Genomic DNA, 25,655 nt, shown 5'->3' on the forward strand with positions numbered 1-25,655 from the left:
CACGCGCCCACACCACCGTGTGCACCGACAACGCAGCCCCTCTGTTAGCCGCTGACTGTGGGCCCCTATCATCGGCTCTATCCTCACCAACGGGGCGCGCGAACCGGGTCTTCCGCCGGCGACTCCGGACCTTCTCAACTACCTCCGCTCCTTGCCGCGGATCGCTAGGGAGTCCAGCCCAACCCCGTGGGATATATAAGCTAGGCAGCTGGTTTCCCCCTTCTCTGCCCTCTTCGTAGGTTCGACTACCATAGACATAACCGTGCGCAGGGGGGATAGGAATCCGGCCGCCACCGTTGATCGGCGACCACGCCGCCGCTGGGCAGGGAAAGTGAGCAGATAGTGTCGCCAGCCGCCGCGGAAGCCACCCGTTGACTCGCTGGGTGAAGTCAAGCTCCAGGCGACGGGCGATTTCTCACCGAAGCTGTACCCATTTCCGCCTGCCGCATGACGCCGTGGTCGGGCCTCTGAGCTTCATCCCCTCGGTAAGAAAACTATCGCTGGTGATCGCTTTGTCTCCCGCACCGCTTAGCTCGGTCTAATTTAGTGCTTAGTACTCGGGGGTGATCGATCGACTACCTCACCGGCGTGTGCCGCCGTCCGTGCTCGGTGTTGCCGCGCAGCGGATTTGGGGGAGGAAGAAGAACTGTGGGCCGTAGGATCTCAGGTTGACGGCTCTGATTAGAAGCAGGCGATACCCCTTCGCGACATTAAATCGGGGACGTTGATCTTTGATCGGACGACGCAGGATTGATCTGCGGGCTCGGTTGACGCGGGCCATGGATCGCTGATCCAACCGCCCTGGTTGCGTATCGCATCTCTGCTGGGGGGTTTTAAATCTGGGCCACTAGGCAGAGATCAGACGGCTAGGATCCAAAGATACCCCTTCGGCCGCAAGATTTGTAGAAGAGCCCTTCAGTTATTAGATAAGTAACCCGCGGTCCACTCAGGTGTTCCCCTGAGTCTGTGGAATATTTACGCTTGAGCCCCTGCGCTTTCTAGGATTTGAGGCCCAGTCCCGAGATCAGATAAAATAGGGAAACTAATTTAAAAATAGATTTTTAGTACAAATTTAATTGCAGAAACTTGTTTAATTCATAGAAAATGCATATGAACTCCAAATTGGTCCATTCCAGTTCCTAAATTTTCATAACATTATTATCTAACCATTAGTGCCTCTGTTTTAACATGAAAGATGATTTAAAATTTATCTAGCACTTAATCTTGTATTAAATGCATAAAAGCTTCAGAAATCCATATCTTAAAATCTATAACTCCAAATTTAATGATTCCAGTTCCTATGATCTCATTTTAATGTCTAGATTATTACTGTGTATTTTATTTACATGTTTGGTGTGATGTTAATTTTGCCTATACAATGTTTGTCTGTATTGCTACGACTAGCAGTGAGGTCACGAGTCATCTAAAGATCATCCTGGTACCTGGAATCTCAAGTCCCAGGCAAGTTGTGCCCTTGACCACTTTTTACCCAATAATGTTCTTTAATATCACTTATCCATGCATAGGTTAATTTTGATGGGACCCAATAGGTCACCCTAGATTGTTTATCTCATTACCTTGTTTACCCCTGAATCACTTGGGTAGTTTGCTATTGCTTTACATGGTTTTGGGATAATCATTTATTACCTCTATGTTCCAATTCTTTTTGTTATTCTATTTATGTTCATGTTAAGATCATTAATGTTAATTGGAACATAGAGCTTAACTTGAGTAACACGTGCCACCACAAGGGTTTAATGGGACGCCCTTGGCTGATTAATTAGGAAAGCTAGTGGAAGACTACCTTACCCGAAAGGGGCAAGGGCAGTAGGGGAGTGGTCAGTGTAGGGAGGTCCTTGGTTGATTTTGCTGCCATGGCGGTCAGCCAAGAACCCTGCATTGGAGCTTCCTATAAACTGTAGCGGGTTTTCGGAAGCTAGTGGAACTTTGTAAAGGCCTCGTAGTGTTGCCCTGCCGCGCTTCCTAGGTAGAGGTGTATGGGATTCGCGACCCCTTGGCAGATGGGTAGCATGACTTGTGGGTAAAGGGTACAACCTCTGCAGAGTGTAAAACTGGTATACTAGCCGAGCTCACGGTCATGAGCAGCTCAGGACTCTCTGATGATTAAATTATGGAACTTAAACTCAATTTGTCATATGCATTGCATCGCAGGTGATGTTGTTACTTTTGTTCTACTACTTAATTGGGTTGGTATTTACTTATACTTAGTAACTGCTAATAAAATTTTGACCAACTTTAAAAGCAATGCTCAGCTCTAACCATCCTCTTTGGTAAGCCTTACACTTCACGTGAGCTCCCACCTTTGGCGAGTTCGTGCACATTATTCCCCACAACTTGTTGAGCGATGAACGTATGTGAGCTCACTCTTGCTGTCTCACACCCCCCCACAGGTCAAGAACAGGTACTGCAGGATGAGGCGCATGGAGGATGCTGCGATGTGTTCGTGAGAGGTCTAGGCCGTCGTCTCCCAGTCAACTTTGGGTTGCTGGATCGTTTCCTCATATGATGTAATTATTTAATTATTTTTGTACAGAACTCCTGTTATATAGTAAAGAAGTGACATTCGATCCTGTGCCACTATGCATCATATGTGTGAGACTTGGTCCCAGCACACCTGGTGTTTATGTTCGCGCCCGGGTTTTTGACCCCTAAAACCCGGGTGTGACAGAAGTGGTATCAGAGGAATGTTGACTGTAGGACGAAACCTAGATAGAACTGGACAACCATTACCTACTTACCTTTGCTACTCTGATTCTTTTCTAAACTTATCTTAATCTTTTCTCATCTATTTCTGCTTTACTCTGATTATTCTTATCTTTTCCTTCTAAAGACAAATGTGGATTTCGCACTTTGAAGTCCTGTGCATAAAGTGACCTTTAGGAATAGGAGACCTACTCATAGGAACAAAAACAAAACTATTTTTATAGTTAACTATACACTTGAATGTTTGTTCTTATGATACTTGTTTGATTTGGATCTTTGATTGAGTGTGATGAGTTATGGAGTAATGTCCACAATTGCATCTGCATATACACATAGGTATAAAAATATATTTATAAAATAACTAGACCGCCTAGATTATCCCCATTGGAACATATCTAGATTAAGAGATTTATCTTATCTTAAAAGATCTCATTCTAACCAATCCATCTTATCTTAAAATACTCTCTCTTACCTTAATATATTCATCTTACCTTAAAAAGATTTTATCTTATCCTAATAGATCTAACTGACCTCAAAAGATTCTACCCTATCCTTATGGATTCATCTTGCCCTAATTAGCATATTTATCCCACTCTAGAATAACAATCATGAGCTAATCCAGAATTTTATTTAGATCTTAACTAGTCTAATCTAGTCATATCCAACATAATCTAGATCCTGTCTAATCTAATATGATCTAATCTAGTGAGGGTTACTTAATGCTGGTACAAAGGATAAGTCCATACACTTAAGCCTAAATTGATGACCTAGATCAACTCGGCCATACCCAACAACTTGACCTACATAACAGATCTATCTTAGCCTCTTGTCCCAAACCCGGATGGAGACACCAAAGAGCACGAAGGAGGAGATCAACCTCGACGTGGAAGAATAGGAGTCAAGTCAGATCTCGAGATGATTCAAGATTTACCACCTTGGATGGAGTCTTCCCTTACCAAGTTCTTCTTACCATCAGCTAACCTCACTCTCACCATCTCTCCTCTTACCTAACTGTGTGTCTAAACATAAAAGATACCCATGCATTTTCTAATTACTTGCTAAATAGTATTAAAGAAAAGAGAGAGAGACTCTTAATTTTTAAATCAATTAGAAACTATAATCTCAATTACAAACCCATCTTGGTATAATCCTTTTTTTCTTACAAATCTCGAGGACGAGATTATTTTTAAGTGGGTAGGATTTGTAATACCCACTATGTAAAAAAAACCTAAAAGGGAGGAATTATATTCCTTTATATATATGAGTGTGTCATCTCTATTTATCATTCATGTGAACACATTACTTACACAAATAAATAATTAGCAAGAGACACTCAAATAAATTGTGCATCATGCTGGGGTTTTATGTGGTGTGCATTTTTGTGACATAACATAAAAAAATCATGTGAAAAGAAATATATAAAAGTCCAAAGTGGAATTTAACATCTAAAAGAAATTCTAGAAAATAGAGAAAAATAGGAAAGATACTGTACATATAAAATAAATATAATAATTAATTCAATAAGGTTCATATAGGTATTGTACAGTTGATCTAGGTATGAAAGTCACACATATAAATTCAAATTGGGATTTAAATTTGAAATTTAAAGAGAAAAGAATAGGGAAAGTAAAAAGAAAAAGGAAGGAAAAATGGGAAAACGACTGCTGGGCCGATTCCTCCACTGCTCGGCCCAGGAAGGCCTCCACCGGCGCTGTCGGGTGGGCCGGTCTCACATGCACCCACTGCCACGCGGGTCCCGCCTGGCAGTCACACGCGGCGCGCGCGCGCCCACACCACCGTGTGCACCGACAACGCAGCCCCTCTGTTAGCCGCTGACTGTGGGCCCCTATCGTCAGCTCTATCCTCACCAACGGGGCGCGCGAACCGGGTCTTCCGCCGGCGACTCCGGACCTTCTCAACTACCTCCGCTCCTTGCCGCGGATCGCTAAGGAGTCCAGCCCAACCCCGTGGGATATATAAGCTAGGCAGCTGGTTTCCCCCTTCTCTGCCCTCTTCGTAGGTTCGACTACCATAGACATAACCGTGCGCAGGGGGGATAGGAATCCGGCCGCCACCGTCGATCGGCGACCACGCCGCCGCTGGGCAGGGAAAGTGAGCAGATAGTGTCGCCAGCCGCCGCGGAAGCCACCCGTTGACTCGCCGGGTGAAGTCAAGCTCCAGGCGACGGGCGATTTCTCACCGAAGTTGTACCCATTTCCGCCTGCCGCATGACGCCGTGGTCGGGCCTCTGAGCTTCATCCCCTCGGTAAGAAAACTATCGCTGGTGATCGCTTTGTCTCCCGCACCGCTTAGCTCGGTCTAATTTAGTGCTTAGTACTCGGGGGTGATCGATCGACTACCTCACCGGCGTGTGCCACCGTCCGTGCTCGGTGTTGCCGCGCAGCGGATTTGGGGGAGGAAGAAGAACCGTGGGCCGTAGGATCTCAGGTTGACGGCTCTGATTAGAAGCAGGCGATACCCCTTCGCGACATTAAATCGGGGACGTTGATCTTTGATCGGACGACGCAGGATTGATCTGCGGGCTCGGTTGATGCGGGCCATGGATCGCTGATCCAACCGCCCTGGTTGCGTATCGCATCCCTGCTGGGGGGTTTTAAATCTGGGCCACTAGGCAGAGATCAGACGGCTAGGATCCAAAGATACCCCTTCGGCCGCAAGATTTGCAGAAGAGCCCTTCAGTTATTAGATAAGTAACCCGCGGTCCACTCAGGTGTTCCCCTGAGTCTGTGGAATATTTACGCTTGAGCCCCTGCGCTTTCTAGGATTTGAGGCCCAGTCCCGAGATCAGATAAAATAGGGAAACTAATTTAAAAATAGATTTTTAGTACAAATTTAATTGCAGAAACTTGTTTAATTCATAGAAAATGCATATGAACTCCAAATTGGTCCATTCCAGTTCCTAAATTTTCATAACATTATTATCTAACCATTAGTGCCTCTGTTTTAACATGAAAGATGATTTAAAATTTATCTAGCACTTAATCTTGTATTAAATGCATAAAAGCTTCAGAAATCCATATCTTAAAATCTATAACTCCAAATTTAATGATTCCAGTTCCTATGATCTCATTTTAATGTCTAGATTATTACTGTGTATTTTATTTACATGTTTGGTGTGATGTTAATTTTGCCTATACAATGTTTGTCTGTATTGCTACGACTAGCAGTGAGGTCACGAGTCATCTGAAGATCATCCTGGTACCTGGAATCTCAAGTCCCAGGCAAGTTGTGCCCTTGACCACTTTTTACCCAATAATGTTCTTTAATATCACTTATCCATGCATAGGTTAATTTTGATGGGACCCAATAGGTCACCCTAGATTGTTTATCTCATTACCTTGTTTACCCCTGAATCACTTGGGTAGTTTGCTATTGCTTTACATGGTTTTGGGATAATCATTTATTACCTCTATGTTCCAATTCTTTTTGTTATTCTATTTATGTTCATGTTAAGATCATTAATGTTAATTGGAACATAGAGCTTAACTTGAGTAACACGTGCCACCACAAGGGTTTAATGGGACGCCCTTGGCTGATTAATTAGGAAAGCTAGTGGAAGACTACCTTACCCGAAAGGGGCAAGGGCAGTAGGGGAGTGGTCAGTGTAGGGAGGTCCTTGGTTGATTTTGCTGCGATGGCGGTCAGCCAAGGACCCTGCATTGGAGCTTCCTATGAACTGTAGCGGGTTTTTGGAAGCTAGTGGATCTTTGTAAAGGCCTCGTAGTGTTGCCCTGCCGCGCTTCCTAGGTAGAGGTGTATGGGATTCGCGACCCCTTGGCAGATGGGTAGCATGACTTGTGGGTAAAGGGTACAACCTCTGCAGAGTGTAAAACTGGTATACTAGCCGAGCTCACGGTCATGAGCAGCTCAGGACTCTCTGATGATTAAATTATGGAACTTAAACTCAATTTGTCATATGCATTGCATCGCAGGTGATGTTGTTACTTTTGTTCTACTACTTAATTGGGTTGGTATTTACTTATACTTAGTAATTGCTAATAAAATTTTGACCAACTTTAAAAGCAATGCTCAGCTCTAACCATCCTCTTTGGTAAGCCTTACACTTCACGTGAGCTCCCACCTTTGGCGAGTTCGTGCACATTATTCCCCACAACTTGTTGAGCGATGAACGTATGTGAGCTCACTCTTGCTGTCTCACACCCCCCCACAGGTCAAGAACAGGTACTGCAGGATGAGGCGCATGGAGGATGCTGCGATGTGTTCGTGAGAGGTCTAGGCCGTCGTCTCCCAGTCAACTTTGGGTTGCTGGATCATTTCCTCATATGATGTAATTATTTAATTATTTTTGTACAGAACTCCTGTTATATAGTAAAGATGTGACATTCGATCCTGTGCCACTATGCATCATATGTGTGAGACTTGGTCCCAGCACACCTGGTGTTTATGTTTGCGCCCGGGTTTTTGACCCCTAAAACCCGGGTGTGACAGTCTTTGATCAACTCTAACCACCTTCGCTGCCTCATATTCAACTCTGACTGAGTGAATATGTACTTCAGACTCTTGTGGTCTGTGTAAACATCGCATTTCTGTCCATACAGATAGTGCCTCCATGTCTTCAGTGCGTGAACCACTGCTGCCAACTCTAGGTCATGGATTGGGTAATTCTTCTCATGAACCTTCAGCTGTCGGGACGAGTAAGCCACAACTCTTCCCTCTTGCATCAACACGCATCCCAAACCAGTGTAACAAGCATCACAATACACCGAGAAGGGCTTGTGCATATCAGGCAAGACTAGGACGGGCGCTGTTGTCAACTTCTCTTTCAGCGCTTCAAAGGCCTCTTGGCATTTCTGGGTCCACTTGAACTCAACTTTGTTGCCTAGCAACGCTGTCATTGGTTTCGCAATCTTTGAAAACCCTTCAATGAATCGCCAATAATATCCGGCCATTCCAATGAAACTCTTGATTCCTCGGGCATCTGTTGGCGCTTTCCAGTTCAGAATGTCTGCCACTTTCTTCGGATCCACAGCCAATCCTTCTTTGTTGGTTATGTGACCCAAGAATAGGACTTCATTGATCCAGAATTCACATTTGCTCAACTTTGCATACAACTGGTGCTCTCGCAATCTCTGCAATACCATCCTCAAATGATCTGCATGCTCTTCTTCGCTTTGAGAATAAATCAGAATGTCATCAATGAATACCACCACAAACTTATCGAGATAGTCCATGAATACACTATTCATCAGATTCATGAAGAACGCTGGTGCATTGGTCAAACCAAAAGACATCACTGTGAACTCATACAACCCATACTTGGTTGTAGGAAACGGGTGACGCCTAAGAGGGGGGGTGAATTAGGACTTCTAAAACTTTTACTAAACTAGGCCACAATTAAATCCCTAGAGCAAAACCTATGCAAATAATCAAAACTAGAATGTGCAAACTCGGTTTTGTCTAAGTGTTGCTATCTCTACCGCAAAGGCTAAGTTTCAATCTACACTAAATAAGTATGACAATAAGATTGAAACTTAAATGCTTAATATAAATGCAGAATGTAGAGAGCTAAGTAGAGAAGCAAACTCTCGTGGATGACGCCGGTATTTTTACCGAGGTATCCGGAACCACGCAAGGTTCCGACTAATCCTCGTTGGTGCCCCTAAACAAAGGGAAGCCCACGCGAGGGCCAAGCACCACGGTCGAGTATCTCCGTAGAGAGCCACGGGCCTTCTCCACGCGCAAGTGGTGCTCCGCTTCCGGCTTCTCTCGGACGCTCCTCGCCGTCTCCACTATCGAGCTTCCGGCCGAAACGCCGCGGGCCTCGTTCCCTCCGGTACACGGTGGCGGCCGTGACACAAACGCGGTTGTCACGGTCTCGCAAGACTCTCGCCCCACTCGGTACAATTACAACGACTCACGCAAGAGCCGAGGGGTTGTGTGGTTTTACAAAACTCACTCAACTAACTAGGGTTCACCTAGAGCAAGCGCTAAAGCGGTCTAACTAACCTAAGCACTTCGCAAAGCACCTACGCTAATCACCGAGTGATTCTATTAAGCACTTGGGTGTTTGAGCTCTTGGAAATATGCACTATATGCCTTGGTATGTTGCTTGGGCTCCCACACTTGAGAATGGCCGGTTGGGGTGGTATTTATAGCCTCCACACCCCAAACTAGCCGTTGGACAGAAAGCAGCAGCTTTCTGTCGTCGGGTGCACCGGACAGTCCGGTGCACCACCGGACACTGCACAGTGGATGTCCGGTGCACGCCACGTCAGCCGACCGTTGGCGCCTGTAGCAGTCGACCGTTGGATCCGACCGTTGTCATCTGCCCGTTGGTACACCGGATAGTCCGGTGCACACCGGACAGTCCGGTGCTACAGCCAGAGAGCGCCTGTCTGTGGCCTCTCTGCGCAGACTGTCCGGTGCCTCACCGGACAGTCCGGTGCACACCGGACACCAATGTCCGGTGCGCCACCAGGCGCTGGCTGACGGCCCTTATCTTGGATTTCTTCGCTGATTTCTTCGGGCTTCTTTGTTCTTGAGTATTGGACTCCTATGCATCTTTTTATGTCTTCTTTTGAGGTGTTGCATCCTCATTGCCTTGGTCCAATTCTCTTCGCATCCTGTGAACTACAAACACAAACACTAGAAAACTTATTAGTTCACGGATTGTGTTGTTCATCAAACACCAAAACTCAATTAGCCAAAAGGCCCGGGGTCCATTTTCCTTACAATCTCCCCCTTTTTGGTGATTGATGACAACACAACCAAAGCAAGCAAATAATACAAGTATTTGAATTAAAATGTGCAATCTACTTGCTAAGATGCATGATTGTCCCCACAATGTGATATTATGGACTTAAGCCTCCCCCTAACTCCATAATTCACTTACTTCCTATTTTTGGACCAAATAACCAAAACCACTTGAAAAGCCATTTGTAGATATAAAATTTTAAATTGGTGGTGTTTGGTGTTTGATAAAGTTTTCATTGCTTTGGTCCCTAAACTTCTCCCCCTTTGGCATCAACCACCGAAAAGGAAGACATTAAAAGCATGTAGGAAGTAAATAAAAGCTTGCCCTCAACAAGAATTGTATCAAATGATATCACTAGAAGGATATTAAAATAAACCATATGAATGATACCAGTTGAAAGGAACTCCCCCTAAATGAGTGTTCTTTTTAGAAAGAAGTTTCTCCCCCTTTTTTTAGAGATGAAGAAATACTCCCCCTGACAGAGATCCTCTACTTAGGAAAAAGCATGTGAAAAATTAGAGGTGCAAGACATGGTTTGAAAAGACTAACTTCCCTTATGCATAGGTAACAGAATATGAGTTAATTACTTATGCATTTTTAGCAACATGGAAGCATATGATATGAAATATAGTCTAATCAAATATTGGAGAAGACATGTAAATGATACTGAATGTAGTCTCAAAAGATACCAATTGAAGATCAATGGCGAGCTTGAGAGACATGAGAGTTCTTGGAGATTTCGCAGTGGAAGATTGTTGTCTTTCTCCGGGGACTTCATTTTCCTTACAATGAGACTATCACATGAAATAGACTTGAAAAGGTGTTAGTCTCAAAGTGTTAGATTATAGAGTAACCTCCCCCTAAAGGTGTGCATATAAGTTTTGAATACTTGTAGGAGACATGCACTTTGATTTGATATCAAGAGGGGCAAATTATCCATAATCCAAACTTTGGCACATATAAGTTAAATGATACACTTTGTAGAAATCAAAATTTTCAATTGATGCATCATTTACTATGGAGTGATATAAAAGCTATGTGCCATGCTTTAACTAAACATTTTAAGCCATGTAGGTTTGCTTAAGTATATGAATTTAAAAACTAGCAATCCTACCATATGATTTACCTAGTATGCATGATTTTGAACAAAAGTACATAACAAATGTAATACTAGGCAAGAAAGGTAAACTAGATAAAAGATAAATAGATACGCATATCTAAAAACGAGAAATACAATAAAACTAGTTACCTTAGTCATGGGTGGGAAATTTGGGTCCAATATTTTCATTAACCCACTTGGCAATAAACTTGATCCAATATGATGTATCCCATGATATACATCCCAATTTAGCCAAGTCTCCAAATTTCCCGAAGACCTTCGGTCCACTCACTTCCCTTTCGGGATCCAAACCTTCTTGGTGCTTTTCATGGTTGAAATTATCTCCTTTGGCACCCAGATGCGTTTGGCCCCCTTTCCTTTGTTGGCTTGCTTGTTGGCCTTGATTGCTATCACCTTTCCGTTCTTTTTCTTCTTGATCAAATATGGTGTAGCATCCTTTTTGTTCACCTTTTTGATGTAGGTGTTTGAGATTTTGCTTGATGGCTTTTGCTTGAGCTTTTGTCTTTGTTTATCCCCGGTCATCGCCTTGCATTGGAAAGACTTGTGGCCTTCCTTGTGGCATAGCCTACAAATCACAGTTTCTCCCTCCATAGGCTTGTTCACTCCCGCAGTGGTGTTATCCTGTGGAGGTTGGATTTGTTTGGCTTTGCCTTTCTTGTCATACAAAGCCTTGCCAAGGCGAGCCACTTCTTGCTTTAATTGTTCATTTTCCTTTGCAACCTCATCCGTACATGTCTCTACAACAATATTCTCAACAACGACTTGGTTGCAGGGGTTAGAATCATCAATTAAATCAAAGCAGGAAGTAGAAGCATCTTTCTTAATTATTTCAGGTATTTCAACTAAAGATGCTGCTGGGGTGCTACCAATGTTTTCTAGCTTAGTAGTTAGCTCATTGTTGTGTATGCTAAGAATTTCCATTTTCTCTAGCAAATTTTCAATAGCTTCTTGGGAGCTAGCTAACTTAGCCTTAAGTTTTTCATTCTTTTTAATAAGGCTATCATCGGTAGCAGTGGATGGAGCACTAGATTCTAATAGCTCAATTTTAGTTGATAGCTCACTATTTAAGTTTGCAAAAGTTTCAAATTTTTCTAGCAAACCTTTGTAATCATTTTGAGAGCTAACCAACTTATTTTTCAAAGTTTTAAGTTGAGCTTTTTGCTTAGTGCAAACATCCTGGAAAAATTCTATGGCTTCCGCAAGCTCATCTAGAGAGGGCTTTCCCTCACCTTCATCATCACTACTACTTTCATCACTAGAGGATGGAATGCTTTTGTTACCTCTTGCCATAAGGCATTTGTGTGATGACCGTGATGATCGTGACGAGGACCGGTGGTTGCGCGTCCTTGGAGGTTCATCTTCACTTGAAGAATCATCCCAAGTTCTAACACTTGTTAGCGCCTTGCCTTTGCTCCTCTCCTTTTTGGGCTTGGCCATATTTGGACAGTTGTCCCTGAAGTGGCCCTTCTCCCCACATGTGAAGCATCCTCTCTTCCTTTGCTTTTTCCTGTCAATGTTAAAGAGAAGATCCTCGACCTGCAGGGGCACACCCATTAGATTAATCTTGCGGATCATCCTCATTACCTTTCCGACGCGTCGGATTGTTTCTTCGTCCTCGGAGGATGATGTGCATGGTTGATTATCTTCATCATCATCACTTTCTTCTTCTTCCTCTTCTTCACTTGAGGAACTTGGAGTGGGAGCCTTCTTTTTGCCCTTCCTTTCATCACATGCAAAAGCATATGGCCTTGAGGAAGTTGGCTCCTCTCCTCGACTCATTTTTCGCGACATCTCAAAGGCCGCGATTTTCCCAATCACAATGGTCGGGGTCATGTTGCTCAAATCCTCCATGTTGTGAAGGATGGTGATGATGCTCCCATATCTTTGTTGTGGTAGTAGGGAGATAATCTTCCTCACAATGTCCGCATCACCTAGCTTATTAATGCCAATAAAATTGAGCTCATTGATAATTAGATTCAAACGAGAATACATGTCTCTAACAAGCTCATTATCTTTCATAGCAAAAGAATTATACTCATTCAAGACTAGGCAATGTTTTTGCTCACGGACATTGGATGTGCCATCATGGAGCTCATGCAATTTTAGCCAAATCTCATTAGCAGTTCTCAAGGTAAATACTTGATTAAAAATATCCATGCTAAGAGATTCATACAAGCAATTTTTGGCTCTAGCATTTAAATGAATTTCTTTTTCCTCACTCGTGGTGGGTTTCTCGGGATTCTTGAGAGGTTTCATCCCGTCACGAGTGACTTTCCAAACACCTAGATCAACGGCCTCTAGGTAACAAGCCATTCTAGCACTATAATATGGGAAGTTAGTGCCGTCGAAGTGTGGTGGCCTATGGGTATTCATCCCTTCCTCTAAGAAGCGTCGGCTCTTTTTAGCGGTGAAGCTAAAGCGTTTCAAATGAGCCAAACCTCCTCTGATACCACTTGTAGGAAACGGGTGACGCCTAAGAGGGGGGGGTGAATTAGGACTTCTAAAACTTTTACTAAACTAGGCCACAATTAAATCCCTAGAGCAAAACCTATGCAAATAATCAAAACTAGAATGTGCAAACTCGGTTTTGTCTAAGTGTTGCTATCTCTACCGCAAAGGCTAAGTTTCAATCTACACTAAATAAGTATGACAATAAGATTGAAACTTAAATGCTTAATATAAATGCAGAATGTAGAGAGCTAAGTAGAGAAGCAAACTCTCGTGGATGACGCCGGTATTTTTACCGAGGTATCCGGAACCACGCAAGGTTCCGACTAATCCTCGTTGGTGCCCCTAAACAAAGGGAAGCCCACACGAGGGCCAAGCACCACGGTCGAGTATCTCCGTAGAGAGCCACGGGCCTTCTCCACGCGCAAGTGGTGCTCCGCTTCCGGCTTCTCTCGGACGCTCCTCGCCGTCTCCACTATCGAGCTTCCGGCCGAAACGCCGCGGGCCTCGTTCCCTCCGGTACACGGTGGCGGCCGTGACACAAACGCGGTTGTCACGGTCTCGCAAGACTCTCGCCCCACTCGGTACAATTACAACGACTCACGCAAGAGCCGAGGGGTTGTGTGGTTTTACAAAACTCACTCAACTAACTAGGGTTCACCTAGAGCAAGCGCTAAAGCGGTCTAACTAACCTAAGCACTTCGCAAAGCACCTACGCTAATCACCGAGTGATTCTATTAAGCACTTGGGTGTTTGAGCTCTTGGAAATATGCACTATATGCCTTGGTATGTTGCTTGGGCTCCCACACTTGAGAATGGCCGGTTGGGGTGGTATTTATAGCCTCCACACCCCAAACTAGCCGTTGGACAGAAAGCAGCAGCTTTCTGTCGTCGGGTGCACCGGACAGTCCGGTGCACCACCGGACACTGCACAGTGGATGTCCGGTGCACGCCACGTCAGCCAACCGTTGGCGCCTGTAGCAGTCGACCGTTGGATCCGACCGTTGTCATCTGCCCGTTGGCACACCGGACAGTCCGGTGCACACCGGACAGTCCGGTGCTACAGCCAGAGAGCGCCTGTCTGTGGCCTCTCTGCGCAGACTGTCCGGTGCCTCACCGGACAGTCCGGTGCACACCGGACACCAATGTCCGGTGCGCCACCAGGCGCTGGCTGACGGCCCTTATCTTGGATTTCTTCGCTGATTTCTTCGGGCTTCTTTGTTCTTGAGTATTGGACTCCTATGCATCTTTTTATGTCTTCTTTTGAGGTGTTGCATCCTCATTGCCTTGGTCCAATTCTCTTCGCATCCTGTGAACTACAAACACAAACACTAGAAAACTTATTAGTTCACGGATTGTGTTGTTCATCAAACACCAAAACTCAATTAGCCAAAAGGCCCGGGGTCCATTTTCCTTACATTGGTAATGAATGCCGTCTTCGGAATGTCCGAAGGTTGGATCCTGAGCTGATGATAACCTGACCTCAGATCAATCTTGGAGAACACACTGGCTCCTCTCAACTGGTCGAACAGATCTTCTATTCTAGGCAAGGGATACTTGTTCTTGATGGTGACTTCATTCAAAGCTCGATAATCGATACACATCCTTTTGGTGCCATCTTTCTTCTCCACAAATAGGACAGGGGTGGCCCAAGGCGAGGTGCTTGGCCGGATGTAACCTTTCTCTGACAGCTCATCAATCTGCTTCTTAAGTTCAACCAACTCTGGTTCGGATATTCTGTAAGCTCTCTTAAAGATAGGGGCGGTTCCAGGAAGAAGTTCTATGGCAAACTCAACTTTCCGCTCTGGTGGCATACCCGGTAAGTCCTTTGGAAACACATCTGGGAACTCGGACACAACCTTGATACTCTCAATTGGGTCTGCTTCACTGCTATCGACAGCTATCTGATAACAACTTCCTTTCTTTGGCTCAGGCGGGACTAACTCGGTTACCACTTCCTCTCCTAGTGGGGACACCAACTTGATTGTCCTTTTATCACAACTGATAACTGCCTGATACTTATCTAGCCAATTCATCCCTAGGATGACATCTATTCCCTGAGTACCCATTACTATAAGGTTGGCGGGAAACGCTATCCCCCTTATTTCCACACTTACATTCAAACAAATGCTATCGGCTCGAATTCTACCACCGGCTGAGTCAATTTGAATGGGGGTTGACATGGTAGTAATTGGAAGATTATGTGCTCCTACCCATGATGCAGTAACGAAAGAATGTGTTGCTCCAGTATCAAATAACACTTCTGCAATATGGGAACATACCTACTATCATGTCGGGGGTCTCCTGAACTGCTTCAGCCTCCAAGTGATTCAGTCTCCCATGATTGTAACGTGGCTAAGAGCGATTGCCTACTCCAGGCTGAGACACGTTCTGCTTTGCTGGGGCATTGGGGCCTGACTGCTGCTGGGCTGCCTTCTTCGGACATTGCATCACCCAATGGCCTTGCTCTCCACAGTGGAAACATGCTCTGTTTCCAATCTGAGCTGGTGCTGCCTGATTGTTCTGCTGGGTTGCTGGGGCAGGAAGACGAGGTGCTTGCTGATTCTGCCTCTAAAACTGACCTCCTGACTGATTGCTCTGACGATTCTGATACTGGTGCTGAGGATACTGCCTTTGGAACTGCTGATGCTGCTGAGGTGGACGTTGGTTCTGCCTGAACTGCTGAGGTTGATTGCCTGAGAAACGAGGACGATTGCTGCTTCCAGGCTGGGGTCCACTGATCTTGCGCTTACGATCCTCCATCTCCTTACGCTTCCTCTCTGTCATGATTGCTCTATCAATCAGGTGCTGAAATGTCGGGAAGGTGTGATTCATCAGTTGATACTGAAGAGGGTCAACCAAGCCTCTCAGGAAACGGTACTGTCGCTTGGCGTCGGTGTTGACATCTTCAGGAGCATAGCGAGACAACTGCAAAAACCTGTCTCGGTACTCACTGACAGACGATGACCCTTGCTTGAGGGCCAGGAACTCCTCCTTCATCACTGTCATCAGACCTGCACGCACATGGTACTGACGAAAGCTACCTCTGAACTCTTCCCAAGTGATGGCGTCGGGGTGGGCATGGGTGGCGAGGTAAGACTCCCACCATGACTGAGCTGCTCCTCTCAACAGACGGGGACCATACAGGACTTTTTCCCTATCATCGCACTGAGCGGTATGCAACTCCCGCTCCACAGTGTGCAGCCAGTCTTCAGCATCCATGGGGTCAGAAAAGTGAGAAAACGTTGGTGGATGACCTCTCATGAACTCAGCACGCTTGTCTCTGGGCATTTGAGGCATCTGAGGCTGAGGTGGGGCCTGCTGCTGTTGCTGCTGCTGCTGCTGAATGGCGGCCAGAGTCTGACCGATGGCTTGAACTGCCTGAGTCTGCATCAGAAACATCTGCTCAATCGACATCGGGGGCGGGGGCGGCAGGTGCTGTTGCTGGGGCACCTCATCCTGCTAAGCGGCTTGCTCCTGCTGAGCACGCCTTCCTCCTCTGCGCCTATTCTCTGACATCTGCAGAATGCAACCACACATCAGAACTGATCTGGCAAATCTTGCAGCATAAGAAAAGAGTATAGAATTCTTCAACAGCACTGAACAGATGAGCATCTTCACTGATCTCCAACACAGACCACACAGCTTCTCAGATAAAGAGGAAAGTGGAATAAAAGGTTTCCCAACTATATAGCTAACTCCATTAACATATAACAGGTAAACCATAATGCAGGGGATGCCCACACTCTGGTGACAGTCATTACAAAGATCCAAACCAAACATAGTTCATCATGACAAACATAAATGCACAAGATATAGCAAACTACCCTATCTAACTAAGACTAACTAAGAGCGAGACTAACGCTAAGACTGTAGCTTCTACGTATATATTTTGTATTAATTACAAGACCCAACTCTAACGATATATGGTTCTAGATTTATCTTGGTCTTGCAGTCGGGATTGTCATAAGGCTGGTGTCCACGCCGAGGTGAGCGGTACGGGTGCTGAGTCCCGACGGGAGCGGGGGAACCATCGTCCAGGTGACGACGCTCCGCACGCTCAGCCCGCAGCAGGACGATCTCAGCACGAGCCCTACTCAGCTCGTCTAATGCATGGTCCAGCTCTGTGTTTAGCACGGCGACTAGGTTGACTGTGCTGCTCAACCTAGGATTGTCCTCACCAACAGGTGAGACAATCACGCCTCCTGTGCTGCCAGATGGACGGCGGGGGTAATACTTCAGGTCGAGACCGTCAGCTACCCCACCGTGAACCGAGCAGTAGTGCGAAAGTGCACGCCATGCAGCATCTTGCATGGCCGCCTCAGCTGAGTCCCGCTCAGAGATAGAATAGTGCTCTGAGCAGGCCTCTGCACCCTGGAGACTGTTCTCCGGACGACGCACCAAGCAGGTCGCCTCCCAGCGGTCCGGGTAGACCCCGCGACTGTGCTGGTAGACCACACAGCGATACTCGATGGACCAAGTACACCGGTTAAGTGCCCGACGTAGCAGGGTGTCGAGCGCATCGTGGAAGTGACACCCGCGAGCAGCGTCGCGACTCGCGAGTGATGGGTCGAGCAACCCATCCTTTCGGCTCCTGGTCAGCAGAAAAGTCGGTGTCGTGGCTCGAGCTGTCGTCGCCACCTCCGTCGTCTGGGTCTCCTCCAGCAGCTACTCCAGAGGCTGGGGCGCCCAGTGGTGGTGTAGGGGGCGCCCAGTGGTGGTGTAGGGGGCGCCTCTAGGGGAAGCACAGGGGAGCAGCTCCTCACGGACTCTATCTCCTGTTGGAGCGAGAAAGAAGAGCCCTGCTGCTCCTGTCGTCGACGTTCCTGCTCCTCATGCAGGCGGTGGTGCAGTCTCTCCAAGTGGCTGGACTGTCCGGCCACGGGGTGGCGAAGCGGACGCTCAGCAAGGCGGGAGGGTAAGAAGGGGATGACGGACTTTCGTGCAGTGTGTCTAAGTCGAGCCATCTACAAAAGACACCTCAAGCAAAAGAGTGAGAACAGAATCAATATGACCAGCAAGTAATGAATCATAAATAAATGAAGGATTAGAATAAAACATAATTTTCAGCAAGGTATAATATATAGTAGAACATAGGTTTGGTCGGTATGACCAACTTTTGAAGGGATATCAAAGTCAAGGAAGGGACAGAGGTCTATAGTCCTTAGAACGACCATTCTATTCTAGGTTAGCGGTCCTACAGTCAGCACGGCTTTGATACCACCTATGTCACACCCGGTTTTAGAAGGCAAACCGAATATGAACCATGTACGTGCCAGGATCAGCAATTCACGTACACAGCAGTTACATAACATGGACATCATCACACAGTGCTCAAATAGTATTAAAAGGGAAATAATAGTCGATTACATCATACGTCTGAGACGTCCATATAGTCCTTACAATAAATCAAAGTGCGAAAACGAAACGTAGATAAACGCGGCCTTCACAGGCAGTCGACTGGGGGTAGCCGCTAACCCACGCCTAGAACTCGTCGTAGTCTTGGAACTCCTGGAAGTCTCCTTCCACAACTTCATCTTCTCCTGAGCAGTGGTTGCAATGCTGACAACCTGGGGATGGGGGGGGTTTGGTGTGTAGAGCAAGGGTGAGTACACATCAACATACTCAGCAAGTATCCTGTTTGGCTGTAGTGGACTAGCTTTATGTGGGGATAAGTCAAGCAGTTGCTTTTAGTTGGTCAGATTATTATTTACTAATAGAAAGCCAGGTTTTAGCATTAACCCAAGTTATTAGCCTGATGTACCCTTTCCAAACGGAAAGAATACCACTTACCAGCACCATAGTCATAACCAAAACCATCAGTCTCATTGCCACCTGTAAACCAAAGTGTCTCTGATCAAGTACCACTAATCACTGGAGCTCCCTTGGCCGCTCATAACCGCGAGCACGGCTGATATATCAGTTTTCAAACACTCTGCAGAGGTTGTGCACTTTACCCACAAGCCGTGATTCCCTCTTGCCTCGGGCTGATCAAACCCTTAAACACTACCAAGGTGAATAGGCAGGGTCTCACTACGTAGCCTTTACAAAGATTTCCCGGGGTTGTAGCCGCCCGTTAGGTTTCCTAAATGTACCACACTCCTCCCCAATGGACGAATCAACCTTGGCAGAGCGAGCCGCATACACCGAGCCCCATTGATGGCACGACGGCGAAGCGAACTACACCCCGGATCCTCTAATTATTCAGCTAAGGGCACCCCATTCCACCCTCATGGTTGTACTGTTTTCCCGGGCGGTCATCCATAGAACAGGTCCTTACGGAGAGGCACTCGAGAAACCGCTCAAGTCCCCTTAAAGGCCACAAGTACAACATCATAATAAGAGAAGGGAAAACAGCGTATCATGGATAATCTCATCATGTTCATTGATTAGAGTTGAGCAATAGCATAAAGCTAAACAATAATAATCCAACCCGAATAGGTAAACAAGGATATGGATAACAAAAGCTAGTCAATCCTTAGGTATAAATGTGTAATGCGGGAGGTGAATTAAAGAATGAATAGGACAGAGATAGGTCAAAGGACACTTGCTTCCACCAACCGACTGCTGCTCAGGGGCTTCTCCTGCGGGCTCCTCGGGCTCTTCAACCGGATCGTTCTCTATGCGATTGCAAGCATACATACATCCATCCATTCAAATTAGGAAACAAACAGTACACCATACAAGGGAACAAATAAAGTAAATATGCATAGAATATCACATACGATAATGAATTTACCTTGGTTAGAAAGAAATGGGGAAAGGTCTCGCGAGAGTTAAAGCTTATGCCCAAGACGCACTACGGGTAAACGAATAACTAAACGTTACGTGCTCTAGTTCCAATTGGTTCTAACAAAAGAATTAGCTACATGCACTAATGTAAACGTGACCACTTTTAGTAGATTAACATTGAATGAGATAGACGATTAGCTATACAAATTAACTAACGTAACCAATTTCCAAATTGAGACTCCTATCTTATTAATAAAAACACGTGATTAGCGAGCATAGGACACGGGGGGTAGACGGGGCGTCTGGGGGTAGACGAGGGCACGACGGGTCGTGCCAAGGCACGCGCGCGAGGCCGCGCGCACACGCCACGAACTAGCCGTGCGCACGTCGGGGCCGTGCGCTAGCCGAGCTCAAGACCGCGCGCCATGGGCACGCTGGGACGAGCTCGAGGCCACGCCGGGACCGTCACGACGCGAGCAAGGCACGGCGGGGCGAGCGGGCAAGCACGCCGGGGAAAGCGAGCACGGGCGAGCGAGGACACGGTCGGCCACCACACCGGGGCGGGGACGGCGCGGCCGAGCCGGGCACGAGAGTGGGCGGCCGAGCCGGGGCGGGGCTCGCCGGGGACAGGCACGGCGGGGGGGCGGCCGAGCCTGGCACAGGGGCGGCCGAGCCGGGGCGGCCGGGCAGGGCACGGGGGCGGCCGAGCCGGGGGCGGCCGAGCCGGGCACGGGACGGGGCGGGGTGGCTCGCCGGAGCGAGGCCGGGGCGGGGCTCGCCGGGGCGAGGCGACGCGGGGGCGGGCTCGCCGGGGGCGAGGCGGGGCGGCGCGGGGCGGGGCCGAGCGGGCGCGGCCGGGCGCGGGAAGGGGGCGGGGCTCGCCGGAGGGAGGCGGCGCGGGGGCGGGCCGGGGCGCGGGCCGGGCGGGGTCGAGGCGGGGCAGCCGTGCCGCGGCGAGGGGCGGGCGCGGGCCCAGGGTGGCGCACCGGGGAGCGACGCCGGCGGGGCGGGGGTGGGGGAAAGGAGGAGAGGGGGGCCTCACCGGAGGGGGCGGCGCGGTGGCGGTGCCGGGGGGGAAGGGGCGGCGGCGGCTAGGGTTAGGGGAGAGGGAGTTGGGGAGGGGGAGGGGTATGACAGGCGGGGCCCACGGGGAGGGAATTTTGGAAAAAGAAAAAAGGGGGGGAGGGGGCGCGGCTGGGCCGGCTGGGCGGCCCACGGCGGGGGGAGGGGGGCGGCTGGGCCAAAAGGGAGAAGGGGGGAGAGAAAAAGAAAAGGCTTTTCTTTTTCTAATTTCCATATTTTCTTATATGTCTAATTCTTATATGCCTAATTCTTCAATTCACTCAACCACAAACAAAAGAGTGCATAATCCGGCATGATGCAACAACCAAAAATAGTTCTAGGTTTTGCTTACACAAGATGTTGAGCTAATTCTCGCTATAACTTTTGGAAAAGATCAAGGCTTAGCGAGAAGAAAAGGGAAAAGGAAAGAGTAACGCCTGAATTTGGTGAGAGAAAAGAAGGAAAAAAATTCTACCCCCAAATTCAGGGCGTTACAGTGTAACACCCAAATTTGTATACAAGGAATAAATGGTGAATTCCTTATTTTATGTGCCTCATTTGCATCATAAAAAGAGCATACATATAATTATGAGGGATTAATTAAAACAAATGATACTAAAATAAAATAAAGTGCATCTTGTTGGAGTTATATGTTTGTGCATTAAATAAAATCACAATAAGATAATAAATACTAGAAGTGGAATTAAACCCTAAATTTGAAAGTAGGGTTTTGAAAATAAGAAGAAGAGAAATGATATAAAAATATAAATAATATATTTAAATAAATATCCTCAAACCTATTACTTTTAATTGCACAAATAAAGTATGTAAATGATGAGCCACAATGTTTGAGTAAATTTGAATTCAAATTTGGATTTGAAAATAGAGAAAAAGGAAAAGGAATAGAAAATAAAAGAATAAAACAAACCCAACTAAATGGGCCTCACACCTCAATTCTGGCCCATGGCGCATTTCCTCTCCCGCGCAGCCCAAACCGACTGATCGCCGCACCGACAGGTGGGACCGTGTCGTCCGTCTCACGCGCGCGCGCTGTCACTGCGTTGTGGAGGCGGGTTGTTAGTGGCTGTGTGGGCTCTCCGCGCGAGACTCACTGCACCGTGGACCCCACGCGTCGGTTTCTTCCCCAACGGTCTCACCGTGCATGGCGGGAGCACGGAGATCGCCGCGCAGTCCGTTGAGGCACCTCGACCACGTTCGCGTCCTTAAAGGTAGCACCTCCAGGCTCGCCTCCCCTCCTTGTCCCCTACCTCCGCGACCTATCTACCCCTTTTCCAGTTCACCATCGACACCGAGAGAAAGGGAGAGAGAGACCTTCGTCGCCGCCACCATGGTAGTTGGCCGTCGTTCCATAATCAGGCCCTCGGGGTGCCGGGGCGTCGCTCCACTCGTTCCGCACGTGTGTGACACCTCGGGGGGCATGAATCCCGGTCGTGCGGCTCTCAATTCCTCGCCGGAGCTTGCGCCCCGACTCTATTCCGCCCTCCGTCGTGGCCTACTTCTTCCAGTGGTCCGCAAGCTCGGTAAATCACCTCACCGTGTTTGCCTCTGTATACTTTCCGCGTTGCGTCAGTTAATCGAACTCAGGGTCTTGGTCGGTCCGGAAATCACCACGCCGTCCATGGCGCTGCCGCTGGGGGCCGGCTAGCCGAGGTTGGGTGCGGTCAAGGGGAAGGAGAAGGACTCCATCCGTTGGATCGTAGGCGTACGGCTAAGATTAGATGATCGCTTAACCTTTCGCGACTTTCGTTCTGGTCCGTTGATTTGGATCGGACGGATAGAAACAAATCTAGGATAATAAAATCCTACCCGTCATTTTTACATCCAACGGTTCCCTGCGCATACTGCTTCGCAACCGCGCAGATCTAATCCTCACCATCCACGCGTGATCGGATGGTCCAAACCCCACCGTACCCCTTCAACATGGCAATCTTCGTAAAGAGCCCCTACACGTTTTCTTAAATAACCTGCCGTCCACCGCGGCAGTGTTCTACCGTTCTAGAAACTTGGGAAATTCATATTAAATTCATTTTAGCTCCAAAATGACTCATTCCAACTCCTAAAATTCTGTAATATTATTGTCTATCATTTAGTGTCTCTGCTTTGACACGAAAACAGTAATAAAATTTATTTCTCATTTAATTCTATTTCAAGCACGTTAAACCTTAGGAAATCCATAACTTAAAATCTATAACTCCAAATTTAATGATTCCAGTTCCTATGATCTCATTTTCATGTGTAGATTTTTATTGTGTATTTTAATTACATGTTTGGTGTGATGTTAATTTTTGCTATACTATGTATGTATTGTGTTGATGCGAGTAGACGAGCAAGCCACTGTGGATTCTGAGGTTCAGCAAGTAGAAGTAGCTGAGCAGGAGCTCATTGAAGGCAAGTTGTGCCCTTGATCACTTACTTTTTCCCAGCCATGTTCTTATTAATTATAATGATCTGCATAGGTTAATTTTGATGGGATCCAATAGGTTACTCCAGTTTTGGCTATCTTTATACCTTCTTGCCACTGAATATTTTTGGGTAGTACTTGCTATTGCTTACTGTGGTTTTGGGTATGGAGATACACTATTCATGATTTCATCTTTATTATCTATTTATTATTACTGTTCATGTTAAGATCATTATGTTAATGGGAACATGGAGCGACCACCCGGGAAAACAGTGCTACCACAAGGGTTTAATGCGACGCCCTTGGCTGATTAACTAGGAAAGCTAGTGGATGACTTCCTTACCCGAAAGGGGCAAGGGCAGTAGGGGAGTGGTCAGTGTAGGGAGGTCCTTGGGTTGATTTTGCTGCGATGGCGGTCAGGCGAGGGATTCCTGCACTAGAGCTTCCTATAAACTGTAGCGGGATTTCTGAAGCTAGTGGAACTTTGTAAAGGCCTCGTAGTGTTACCCTGCCTCGCCTCCTCGGTAGAGGTGTATGGGATTGGCCGTCTTTTAGCAGATGGGTAACATGACTTGTGGGTAAAGATGCGCAATGCAACCTCTGCAGAGTGTAAAACTGGTATACTAGCCGTGCTCACGGTCATGAGCAGCTCGAACCCTCACATGATTAATTTATGGAACTTAAATTTAATTTGACATTTGCATCGCATTTGGGATTATTTTACTATTACTTCCTTTATTATTATTAAGGTTTGGTATTTACTTACACTTAGTAACTGCTAATAAAATTTTGACCAACTTTAAAAGCAATGCTCAGCTTTAACCATTCTCTTTGGTAAGCCTTACACTTCACATGAACTCCAACCTTTGGTGAGTTCATGCCCCATTATTCCCCACAACTTGTTGAGCGATGAACATGTGTGAGCTCACTCTTGCTGTCTCACACCCCCCAGGAGAAGAACAGGTGGTCGAAGAGGAACCGCCTAGCTCTGAGGCTTTCGACTTGATCTAAGTGGCGTCTCCCAGTCAGCTTTCTGGCGCCAAGGATAGATTTTAGTTCCTGCTATATTCATCTTTTATTTTGTAAGAGTTCCGCTATGTAATAAGTACTATGATTTTATTGTGACATTTATCTCTATACACTCTGTTATTATATATATTGTCTTCTTTGGTGCATGTATGAGATGCACCCAACTTTGTTCCTTAAATCCGGGTATGACAGAAGTGGTATCAGAGGAAATATTGACTGTAGGATGAAACCTAGATAGAAATGGACAAACCCTTACCTACTTATCTTATTCTGATTCATTCTATACTTACCTTACTCTGATTCTTTCTATACTTATCTTGATCCTGTCTCACCTTCTACTGTTCCACTCTGACCATTCTTATCTTTTCTACTTTAAGACAAGATGGATTTCACAGCTTGGAATCCCTACCCCTATGACATTTTTAAGAGATAGGAGGCCTAAGACAAAATAAAAAAAAATATTTTTTCTATTAAAAATGTTGGTTGATTGTTCTGATGATCAAATGCCTGATTTGCTTCTTTGATTGATTGAAATAGTATAGACGGGCATCTTAGCATGTACCACCATAAGGTAATGAATTGCTTTAGTAAGCAACACACTTAGCTAATGAATCCCCCAAAGTAACATGCTTCGTAATCACTGCCTTGTCTACAATCCTTTCTTTTGTCCCCTGTGTTTCTAACCCAGATGGGCTACCCCTATAGTGTTAGAAGAGAACACTATAGATGTGATCCTTGGTATGTCGTGGTTAAGAAAGGCAAATGCAGTATATACACTGTACTAAGGGAACCGTAGAACTCACCAGTTCCAAAGAACAAAGATTTGAAGTTGAAATTGTAGTAACTACCACCACCTGATTAGCGGCATTCTTAGTCGATGAGAAGTTTGTTGGTGACAACATTCGTGTGGTTAAGGATTTTCCGGATGTCTTCCCAGAGGAGTTACTAGGGATGCCACCAGATACGGAAGTTGAGTTTGTCATAGATCTCTTACCTGGAACTGCTCCTATTTCTAAATGGACATATAGGATGTCTGTAGAAGAGTTAAAAGAACTCAAGAAGCACTTAATGGAGTTGCAAGAGGCTGGGTAGATTCGTCTGAGTCTTCACCTTGGAGAGCATCAGTTCTATTTGTACAGAAGAAAGATGGATCGCAAGGGATGTGCGTGGATTATAGGTCCCTTAACGATGTCACCGTGAAGAACAAGTATCCATTACCCCGCATTGAAGATTTATTTGATCAGATGAGAGGTGCAAGGGTATTTTCGAAGATTGAACTCCGACCGGGTTATCACCAAATGAAGATTAGGCCATCGGATATGCCCAAGATGGATTTCTCGACCCGATATGGTTTATATGAGTTCACTATTAGGTCGTTTGGA

The sequence above is a fragment of the Zea mays genome, chromosome 6 (genome assembly GCF_902167145.1).
Source record: "Zea mays cultivar B73 chromosome 6, Zm-B73-REFERENCE-NAM-5.0, whole genome shotgun sequence".
NCBI lineage: Eukaryota > Viridiplantae > Streptophyta > Magnoliopsida > Poales > Poaceae > Zea > Zea mays.